Source organism: Bos grunniens, chromosome 29, assembly GCF_055505025.1.
Source record: "Bos grunniens cultivar Pamir isolate PY7600 chromosome 29, Bosgru_T2T1.0, whole genome shotgun sequence".
Lineage (NCBI taxonomy): Eukaryota > Metazoa > Chordata > Mammalia > Artiodactyla > Bovidae > Bos > Bos grunniens.
In genome coordinates this window covers 14,224,258-14,234,153 of record NC_141193.1, presented here as the reverse complement: position 1 = coordinate 14,234,153, position 9,896 = coordinate 14,224,258, and the positions used below count along the sequence as shown (strand labels likewise).

Genomic DNA, 9,896 nt, shown 5'->3' with positions numbered 1-9,896 from the left:
TGCCAGGCAGTGCCCTGAGACTCCGTATGTCATTTCTTTTAAGGTATCAGTGGTGGTATTATTTCCTTTTTATACATGAGAAAGGTGAGGTTAGAGAGGTGAAATAACATGCCTTACTTCACCTATTTAACCAGAAATGTTCATCCATAGCTGTTGACCATGGACTCTTGACTCCAGAGCTGTTCTCGTGTGGGGCCCAATATAAGGGAAAGCACAGAAGTGGGCGGGGGCAAACATGAGCTGGAGGCAGAAGCAAAGACTGGTGTGCATGTCAACCTCAAGGGTCAAGCCTTCATCCCTCAGGTCCATGCATCAAATCAAGAGTTGCTGTCTATCCGCCAGATAAGATGAGAATCAGCAAAAATGGATCATGATGAAAGGAAGGATAAAAGAATGGGTATAAGAAAGGGATTGAGGGAAGGGAGGGGAGAAGGAAGGAGGGAAGGAGGGAAGGAAGAGATGGAGGGAAGGGGGGAGAAAGGGAAGGAAGGATGAAGGAAAGAATGTGGGAAGGAAGGGGGGAGTGAGGAAGGAAGGGAGGGACAGGCCAGGTCCTTATCCTCAAGGACTTTAAATGATAATTTAAACATATAAAAGCACACTTCTGGTAGGACTGGGGATAGCAGACAGAGATAAACCATCTAGAGGCCCAAGGCCTTGATGGATGCAGCTGCTGAGGGCTGGGTGGTTGGTTGTGAGGCTCCACCTCTCATGCTCCTACCAAGTAATTCATCTTCTTCAGTATCCATGTCTGAAGGACAGTTGAGGAAATTCACTCTGGTTATACAGGAGTCAGGAATGACCTCTAACACTGGAAGGTGATGGAAAAAGTGAGAGAGGACAGAATGGGGAATTCAGTCAATGTTTTTTTGGAATTTCCTTGGAAATGTTGAATGATACCTTAGAAGGAAAACTTTGTGGACATTGAGCTCATAGCATGATGACCACTCAGAGTACAGATGCTTGCTCTCAATGGGTAATTCCAAAGGCCTAGGGAGAAATTACTCACATTGGGACAGCACAGAGAGAATATCTCAAATACAGTATTTTATGACTCTTATCAGTTATAAATGTATTTACTTATTTATTTTAAAGTTTTTTTTTTCCCCAATGTGGGCCATTTTTACAGTCTTTATTGAATTTGCTACAACATTGCTTCTGTTTTATGGGTTTTTCTTTTTCCCTTTATTTTTGATTTTCTGGCCACAAAGCATGTAGGATCTTAGTTCCCTGACGAGGGATCGAACCCAGCCTCCTGCAGTGGAAGGTGAAGTCTTAACCACTGGACTGCCTCATAAGTCCCTATAAATGTATTTAACTTACTAATTAGAAATGTGACAGTATGGCTCCCCAAAAGGTAATTCTTTACTTAAAATCATGAATATACATTTTCCCTAAAGACATCAAGAGATATATTCTGAGTCTTGGACTGAAGACAGGATGTGTTTGTCCCCCGCAAAATCCATGTGCTGAGGCTCTGACTCCCTGTGTGATGGTCGTTAGAGGTGGGGCCTTTGAGGGTGAGGTGATTAGGTGAGGATGGGACTCTTGTGCCCAGGTTAGCGCCCTTACAAGGAGAGACATCAGAGCTTCCTGTCTCTCCTCCAGGTGAGGATACAGCAAGAGGGTGCCATCTGCAGGCCAGGAGGAGAGCTCTCACCAGGAACCCAGGCAGTCGCTTCCTCCATCTAGGACTTCCAGCCTCAGAACTGTGAGACAGTAAATCTGTTGTCCAAGCCCCCTATTCGTGGTATTTTGCAATGTTAGCCCCAGCAGATGAATACACAGGTTTGCCTCAGTTCATTAATGAAGCAAATGGGACCTCTTCAAACATCTCAGCTCAACCTAACTGCACAGGAGGCAAAGTGATGAGATGGCTCTCGGGATAACATACCTGTGATTTTAGGTGAGTTTTCACTTTCATGCCTCTTAATAGACTCAGCTATAAAGTGGGGGGTTGGATTTACATGCCTCGAGCCCCTCTAATTCCTAGGGAATCGGTCAGACTGCCATTCTTACTTCTGGTTGAGTTGTTATGAACTCTGTTTCCTCTCAGACTTAAGGAGTGACAGAGAAATGATGATTTCAGTTCTCTGTTTGTGATGAGTTCTCATCTATCTGCAAGTTTATGTGATTTTTTTTTAAGCCTTAAGAACAGATTTTTCCAGGACTTCCCTGGCAGTCCAGTGGTTAAGACTCCACGCTTCCATGCAGGGGGCATGGCTTTGATCCTTGGTCTGGGAACTAAGCTTGTGCATTTGTGTGTGTGTGCTCATTTGCTTCAGTTGTGTCCAACTCTTTGTGACCCTATGGACTATAGCCCACCAGGCTCCTCTGTCCATGGGATTTTCCAGGCACAAATATTGGAGAAGATTGTACATGCCACACTGCAAAAAAAAAAAAAAATTCCTAAGGTTGAGGCTGATGGAAATAGGTTCTTGGGGCTTTGGAGCAATCATGAGCGGTTAATGTGTGAAGTGCCTTAGGGCAGGTTTAGCTGCCAGAGAACTAGCTCTAAGTTCTTGAAGAGCTAAAGCAGTGGGGCTAGTTGAGGGACACCTGCCATTTCTGCTGTGGTTTACAGCTGCTTGTGGTGAGGCATGCCAGTGACAGGTGTGGAGGCCTCACTCGTCACCACAGGTAGGTGGGCAAGACCAATCAAGCAGTGCGAAACGAATTGTGTGGTTATTCCAGCTTCTCTATGATAAGCTGTCCAGGGAGGGGGCAGATGGATGCTAGAGGGGTCTGGCTGTCTGGGTGTGTGGAGGAAGGTGGGGTGTTTCACAGAACTTCACAATCCCCTTGGCAGGCATAACCTGAACCATTAGACTGACCTCATCCATCTTGATGTTATTTCTCTCAACAAGCAATAACCTCAGCTTTCCATGGCTTGTGGTTTCTGTAGGCTGGGACTGAATTCCTTGACTCTGAAGGAAGGTGTCCAATTGGAAACAGTAAAAAAATAAAATTAGTCCATAAAGGCATTTTGTCATCAGGGAGTGCCCCAAATTTGGAAGAGTCTGTTGGGTAAAGGTCTTGGAAATCCACATGGAGCCCGAGGAGAGATTTGTCAGCCACTCAGGCATTCTTATAAACAACATTGATTAAGCATCTGTTGTGTACTAGGCCCTTTGCTAGAAATGTCAGATACTGGAGATGAACAAATGCTGGTCTTGTTTTCAAGGAACTCACGTATTAGCAAGAGAGATGAAAGCGTGAACTGTTAGAGTGAATTGCATGAAAACTGTGGACATTCAACCACTTACTCTGCTCTATTAAAAACCACGAAATTTCCTATGGTTCAGTCAGATACTATTATGTCTTATGTATAGCATGCTGTGGGAACAGAGAAGAATGAGTGATGAATTTACATATTGGATCGTTGTCAACAGGCTTTAACCTTGGCCTGAAATGGAGAATAGAGTTTTGAAACTATTGGAAAAGGTGAGGTGAGAGGAAATAAGTTGCGTTTATGCTGTAAGACTTCCTGAGTACCTATTATGTGCATGGTGGTATCACACCCTTGAGATACAGTGTTCTCTGTCTTCCTGGAATTTACATTTCAAAGAGAGATCCTGGTAATAAACATCCAGTTACTTATTGAATTATGTTTCTACTTGGTGCTATTGGTAAAAAAAAAAAACACCTGCCAATGCCGGTGACATAAGAGACACCAGTTCGATTCCTGCATCAGGAAGATCCCCTGGGAGGAGGGCAGGGCAACCCAGTCTAGTATTCTTGCCTGGAGAATCCCATGGACAGAGGAGCCTGGAGGACTGAAGTCCATAGTGTTGCAAAGAGCTGGACATGACTGAGAGACTTTGCGTGTACCCACTGCTCAGTGCTAGGAAAAAAGCAAGGCTGCTAGCAGAGCAAGTAATAGGGGCCTGACCTGTCCTGTGGATTCTTCCAGATAAGATGGAATTAACCAGGAGAAGATTGGGGTGGAGGAGGCCATTCCAGACGGAGGAGTCACATGTGCAAAGGCCCTGCAGCAGGCCTGAGAGCAGCATTTCACCTCTTAGATTTTAATAGCATAAGAGTATGTGTCTCTTTCATACGACCCATCCCCAGGGGCTCTGACACTTGGTAATTTCCCAGGAGAAGACCTGGCTTCTAAGGAGTAACCAAATCACTAACTAGGTGACTTGGACGAAGATATTTAAACCAGGAGCCATCTGTGTGAAAGAAAATTGATTAACAAAATAAAAAATAAATGAAAATAAAAGCAACACGAAAGACTTCCCTAGAGGTCCAGTGGTTAAGACTTCGCCTTCTAGTGCAAAGTGCCAGTTCGATCCCTGGTGTGTGAGCTAAGATTCGCCTTACAGCCAAAACAAAACAAAACAAAAAAAAACAACCATAAAACACAAAAATATTGTAACACATTCAATGAAGGTTTTTATAAATGTTCCACATCAAATAATTCTTTTAAAAAAAGGAAAAGCATTAAGCAGATTGATCTGCTTAATATGGGATTCCCAATTATCCCAATTGTTAGGAGTTTTCAGCCTCCATTTTTAGATTCCTGCTGACTCTCTTTTGGCTTGAAGCCCAGAAAATCTTAGAAAAAACAGGCTTACAACTTTTGGGGAAGTGTAACCTGAAAGCGTGTCAGAGTCGCCCCCTGGGTGAGGCACAGGCCAAGCTCAATGACCCCCTCCCTCCCCCCATTTGGACACATGTGGGTCGTTTCTGGAAGCCTCAGCCCCGGGCCACAGGCTTTACCAACGGACTCCACATGGAGGTAGCACCTTCAGGTATGACCAGATGAGGACACAGCTGGGACAGGCCTGGACGCTGGCGGAGGTGAGGGAAGGAGTGGCGGTGGGGCTGAGAGGCTGGGAGCTGACACCATCTGACAGTCCCCAAGGGTCTCTCATGGCTCTTCTCTGTGTTTGTCATGATTATTCATTTAAACACACCTTTGCAAATATGGTATTTTACAGTGGAGGCTATCATTTTATCCAGTGCTTTAATATATGTTTGTGTAAATTTTTGTTCCCAGATGTAGCTCCTTGTGGCCGGTATCCAGAACCCAGCCTAGAGGAAGAGCCTCCTCAGACCAATTAGACACTCTGACTATTATCAGAACAACTCTGACTTCTTTTTTTTAGTTTTTTTTTTTTTTAAACTGTCTTCCACATTAAGATAAGGACACATTATTTTTAAGAATTTTAAAAATATTTATTTATTTGGCTGTCCCGGGTCTTAGTTGCAGCATACAGAATCTTAGTTGCCTGATGAGGGATGGAACCTGGGCCCCCTGTATTGGGAGCTCAGAGTCTTAACCCCTGGATGGCTGGGGAAGTCCCCTGACTTCACTTTTGAGCTCAAATAAGTTTCCCTGTGCCCCTATGATGATCATCTTGCTTTTGAATCCCTATTCTTACAGGGGCATAAATAGCCTTCATTGAGCCTTGTCACCTGGGTGAAGTCAGGGCCTCCAGCTCCAGTGTTTTCTAAGGGCATTTCCCTCTGTCCCTATCAGAGGAGAGGTGTGTTCTAGAACCATCTCTGTGTGTGGTGCCCACAAGGTTTTCACCCTCATGAGCTTCAGGATGGATGAGGGACATGCAGTCTTTTTTGTTTTTGTTTTTCAAAATGGGAGAAAGATTGTGTGTGTGTGTGTGTGTTAGTTGTGTCCAACTCTTTGGGACCCCATGGACTGGAGCCCCCCAGGCTCCTCTGTCCTTGGGATTCTCCAGGCAAGAATATTGGAATGGGTTGCCATTACCTTCTTTTTTTTTTTTTTTTTTCTAATTTTATTTTATTTTTAAACTTTACATAATTGTATTAGTTTTGCCAAATATCAAAATGAATCCGCCACAGGTATACATGTGTTCCCCATCCCGAACCCTCCTCCCTCCTCCCTCCCCAGCCATTTCCTTCTTCAGGGAATTTTCTTGACCCAGGAATCTAACCCTGGTCTCCTGCATTGCAGGGAGATTCTTTGCTGTCTGAGCCACTGATGACTATGGTCAAAAAAGAGCCCTAGAGCCCATGTGCTCTGTAATAAGAGAAGCCACAGGAGTGAGAAGCCTGCACACTGCACCTAGAGAGTGGCCCCAGCTCCCGGCAACTAGAGAAAAGCCCTTGCAGAGCAAGGGAGACCCAACACCGTCAGAAGAAAAGAAAAGTTGAGAAATTTGAACTATATATCCTCAGGCAGGAAAAATAGAAATTAACTCCAGCATCTGAAATTTAATTTCCTCAAGACTGTCAATGCCTGAATGCTGCTGCTTCTGCTAAGTCGCTTCAGTCTTGTCCAACTCTGTGCGACCCCATAGACAGCAGCCCACCAGGCTCCCCTGTTCCTGGGATTCTCCAGGCAAGAACACTGGAGTGGGTTGCCATTTCCTTCTCCAATGCGTGAAAGTGGGGTTCCAATGCCTTCTCCGAATGCCTGGATAGCCCCCTGGAAAAATGTTCATGTACCCCTTTATCAGAATCCTGATTTCAAACCAGCTCTTGTTGGCCAGCTTGACCCCTGAGCCGTCAGTCCATTCAATGTTTAGAACATGGGCACTCATCTCTCACCCACATTTACTGAATCCACTTCTCTCCTTTTAGAAGACTGTATGCTCGGAGGACAAACCACCCCTAGGTGAAGCTGCCCTGACATCTGCAGGCTGTGGGCTCCTGTCCCACACAGATTTCCTGCCCTGAGGTTCCTAAGATAGGACCCACCTCAAGTAAGTCCTGCGGGGGGAGCTGATGGGGTTAACTGAGCTCCAGTCTGTCTCCATGACAACAAAACAAACGGTATATTTTATAGAGTCAGTTTTGCTACGGCTGAAAGAATTTCAACCTGTCCAGCACTGGTTTTATGGGTCTAGAAATTGAAGCCAGAGAGATGGGGGTTAGCCGTCCCCAAATCTCACTGTTAGTAAGTGGCAGAACTGGGCTGGAAGTTGATCCCCCGCCCCAGACCAGGGCTACTCTGGGAAAACGAAGTACTGATTGGCGTCAAAAAGGTTAAACAAATGGGTTTGCTGACCAGACCTCTTAAGTTTTCTTTACTGTCCTGGTGTCCTTTAGACACAGTTGTGAGTTCTTCATCTCAGAAGCCAGATGGTCATGGACCTCCCTGGAATTTAGGAAGAATCCCAGCCAGAGATGCCTGGAAGGTTTTTCTGGCTATGAATTTCCCAAGAATAAATTTTTAGCATCTCTGTCACCTCCCAAGTGGCCTCATAGTCCACAGGATTCCTGCTGGACTTGCGCTGGAGAAGAGCCTGAAACTGAAGTCCTTCAAATTATTCCAAATTGCAGGTGCTTCAAAATAAGTGTCTTTTAAAAGTTGAGCAATATTGGCCTCATCTCCAGGGCTTTTCTCATTTAATTCAGACTTGACAGCTTCTTTCCTACTTTGCATCTGCTGAAAATGCCAGAAGATAAGTGGTCCAGCCATTTAATTGGCCCAACCGCCAATTAAAGACCCCAGTCAGTCACTTGACTCAGACATGAGACAGCTTTTCACAATTGTGGGAGAGGCCAACATAAAGGCCTGTGCCGAGTGGGAAGCCACAGATTGGGAGAAGCCCAGTCCTGTAACCTCTTGCTTGGACCTCTTTGCTGTCCCACTCCGCTGTCTGAAATGATCCCAAAGTGTATTTGCAATTACTGTATCCAACTCTTTGTGACCCATGGACTGCAGCACACCAGGCTCCCCTATCCTTCACTGTCTCTCAGAGTTTGCTCAGATTCATGTCCATTGAGTTGGTGATGCTATCTAACTATCTCCTCCTCTGCTGTCCCATTCTCTTTTTGCCTTCAATCTTTCCCAGCATCAGGGTCTTTTCAAATGAGTCAGCTTTTTGCATCAGATGGCCAAAGTATTAGAGCTTCAGCTTCAGCATCAGTCTTTTTAATGAATGTTCAGGTGATTTCCTCTAGGATTGACTGGTTTGATCTCCTTGCTGTCCAAGGGACTCTCAAGAGTCTTCTCCAGCACCACAATTCAAAGGCATCAATTCTTCAGTGCTCAACCTTCTTTATGGTCCAGCTCTCATGTCTGTACATGTCTACTGGATGTATTTGCTGAAGTCAGCATAATGATACATCTGAAACGCATAGTCTGTGGAGGGTGCAGATGAATCAAGTCTCTTGAGCTGGAGAAAAAAAAAAGAAATGAATTACTGGTTAATTCAGGAAGAATAGACAGCTCATCAGTGTAATCAGAAACCATTTTTAGCGTCCAAATTAGCAATCTCATTTCCTGAGTCCATTGGGTAATTACTTTTCTTCATTTTAGAAGTGCCTATAATAAACCTTTTAAAAAATAAATGCAAGTCACTTTGCAGAAAAATAAGAACCAAATGGATATCAAACTTAATTACATAGAGTCTAAAAATATTAGAATGAGTGGAGATGTTAGAAATGCTCGGTAGTCAACTAGATTTCAATAACTGTTTTTTTTTTTTGGGGGGGGGGCCATGTTGTGCAGCATGTGGGATCTAGTTCCCTGACCAGGGATCAAACCCATGCCCTCTGCATTGAAAGTGTGGAATCTTAATCACTGGACCACCAGGGAAGTCCCTTGATAACATTTTTAAAAATATTTTTAAAAACCCAAAAGAAATGCTCTGTAAAATGGAGATAATATACACACCATGCAGGATTGTGCTGCCGATGAACGGTTACAATGACTTCGAGGCATTTGGCCAGAGCCTTGTTTATACTGCTCTGATTTCATGAATTCAGCCTGTCATTCTGTAGATGGAGGACCTGAGGCCGGGGGTAGCTGCCTTGTCTACGGTCAGAAAGCTGCCGCGAGCCAACGGGGTCCTGGGCTGACACCCTATGTAGCGCTTCTACTTTACATGCTTCCAATGCCCAGTGTGTAAATCAGCACATTTTGACTCAACACCTTAAACTCCAGACAGTGCCAAGAGAGATGAGATTTCTTGACGGCTTCTGGTACATCTGTCACAAAAGTTGCTTGAGGCTGCTCAGTGACTCACACGGGAGCTTTGATTTCCTCCAGAGCCTGCTGCCTTTGTGATGGTTGGAGGTTACTTGCAAGTCAGACTGAGGCCTGATCAGTGAGGTGCTGGTTTAGGGATGTGAAACATGCTTAAAACACATATCAAGATCCTTCTGGAAGGAGAACTGGGAAGAAGGTGGTAAAGGCTTGTGAGATGGGAATTGCTTTAAGGAAAGGAAGATATGGAGCCTTCTCTTTTTTTCCCCTTGATTTCCAGAAATCTTGCCTACAAGGGATATTTATTTTGGCCTTTCTCATAAACATTGAAACCAACTTGATATCAGAATTAAGAGGAGCTGGCTAAGGGGAGAGCATCAGCTGTGAACGCATGAGAATGACGAGCCGGGTCCATCCTGCTGCAACTTCCACCAGGGGTTCAGTGAGTGACAAGCAGTTCCTGATTTCTCAATTCACATGCTGTTACAAATTTGCATAATAACACTTAAACCCTATAACTTTTCTATACCTTCTCTTTACTTTTACCTTAAGCCATTAAACACACTGATTGCATAAATGTATTTTTTTCCTAAATATAATTAGAATGTGAAGTGTTAGTCACCTCCAACTCTTTGTGACCCCATGGACTGTAGCCCGCCAGCCTCCTCTGTCCTGGAGTTCCCCAGGCAAGAATACTGGAATGGGGAGCTATTCCCTTCTCCAGGGGATCATCCCAACACAGGGGTCAAACCTGGGTCTCCCAAATTGCAGGCAGGTTCTTTACCACCCCAGCCACCAGGGAAGCCCATAATTAAAACACTTTATTACTGATATATTCTCTCAAATTCATTCCCTTAAAAGTGGTTTATTTTCTCCCTGTTAATTGGATTTGACTGTTTTCACAGTTTTAGATCCTTTATACTTTAGTTTATAAACTGTTTTTTAAAAGGGGCTTCCCAGGGAATACCTT

At 44.5% G+C, this 9,896-nt stretch overlaps 1 long non-coding RNA gene across 1 annotated transcript; it reads left to right on the top strand.

Moving 5' to 3' along the window:
* The first annotated feature begins 6,367 nt into the window (after positions 1 to 6,367).
* Positions 6,368 to 9,503, top strand: LOC147342173 (uncharacterized). The gene is made up of 2 exons (XR_015157383.1): positions 6,368 to 6,695; positions 9,207 to 9,503. It is a non-coding gene; the product is annotated as an uncharacterized LOC147342173 (long non-coding RNA).
* Positions 9,504 to 9,896: the final 393 nt, after the last annotated feature.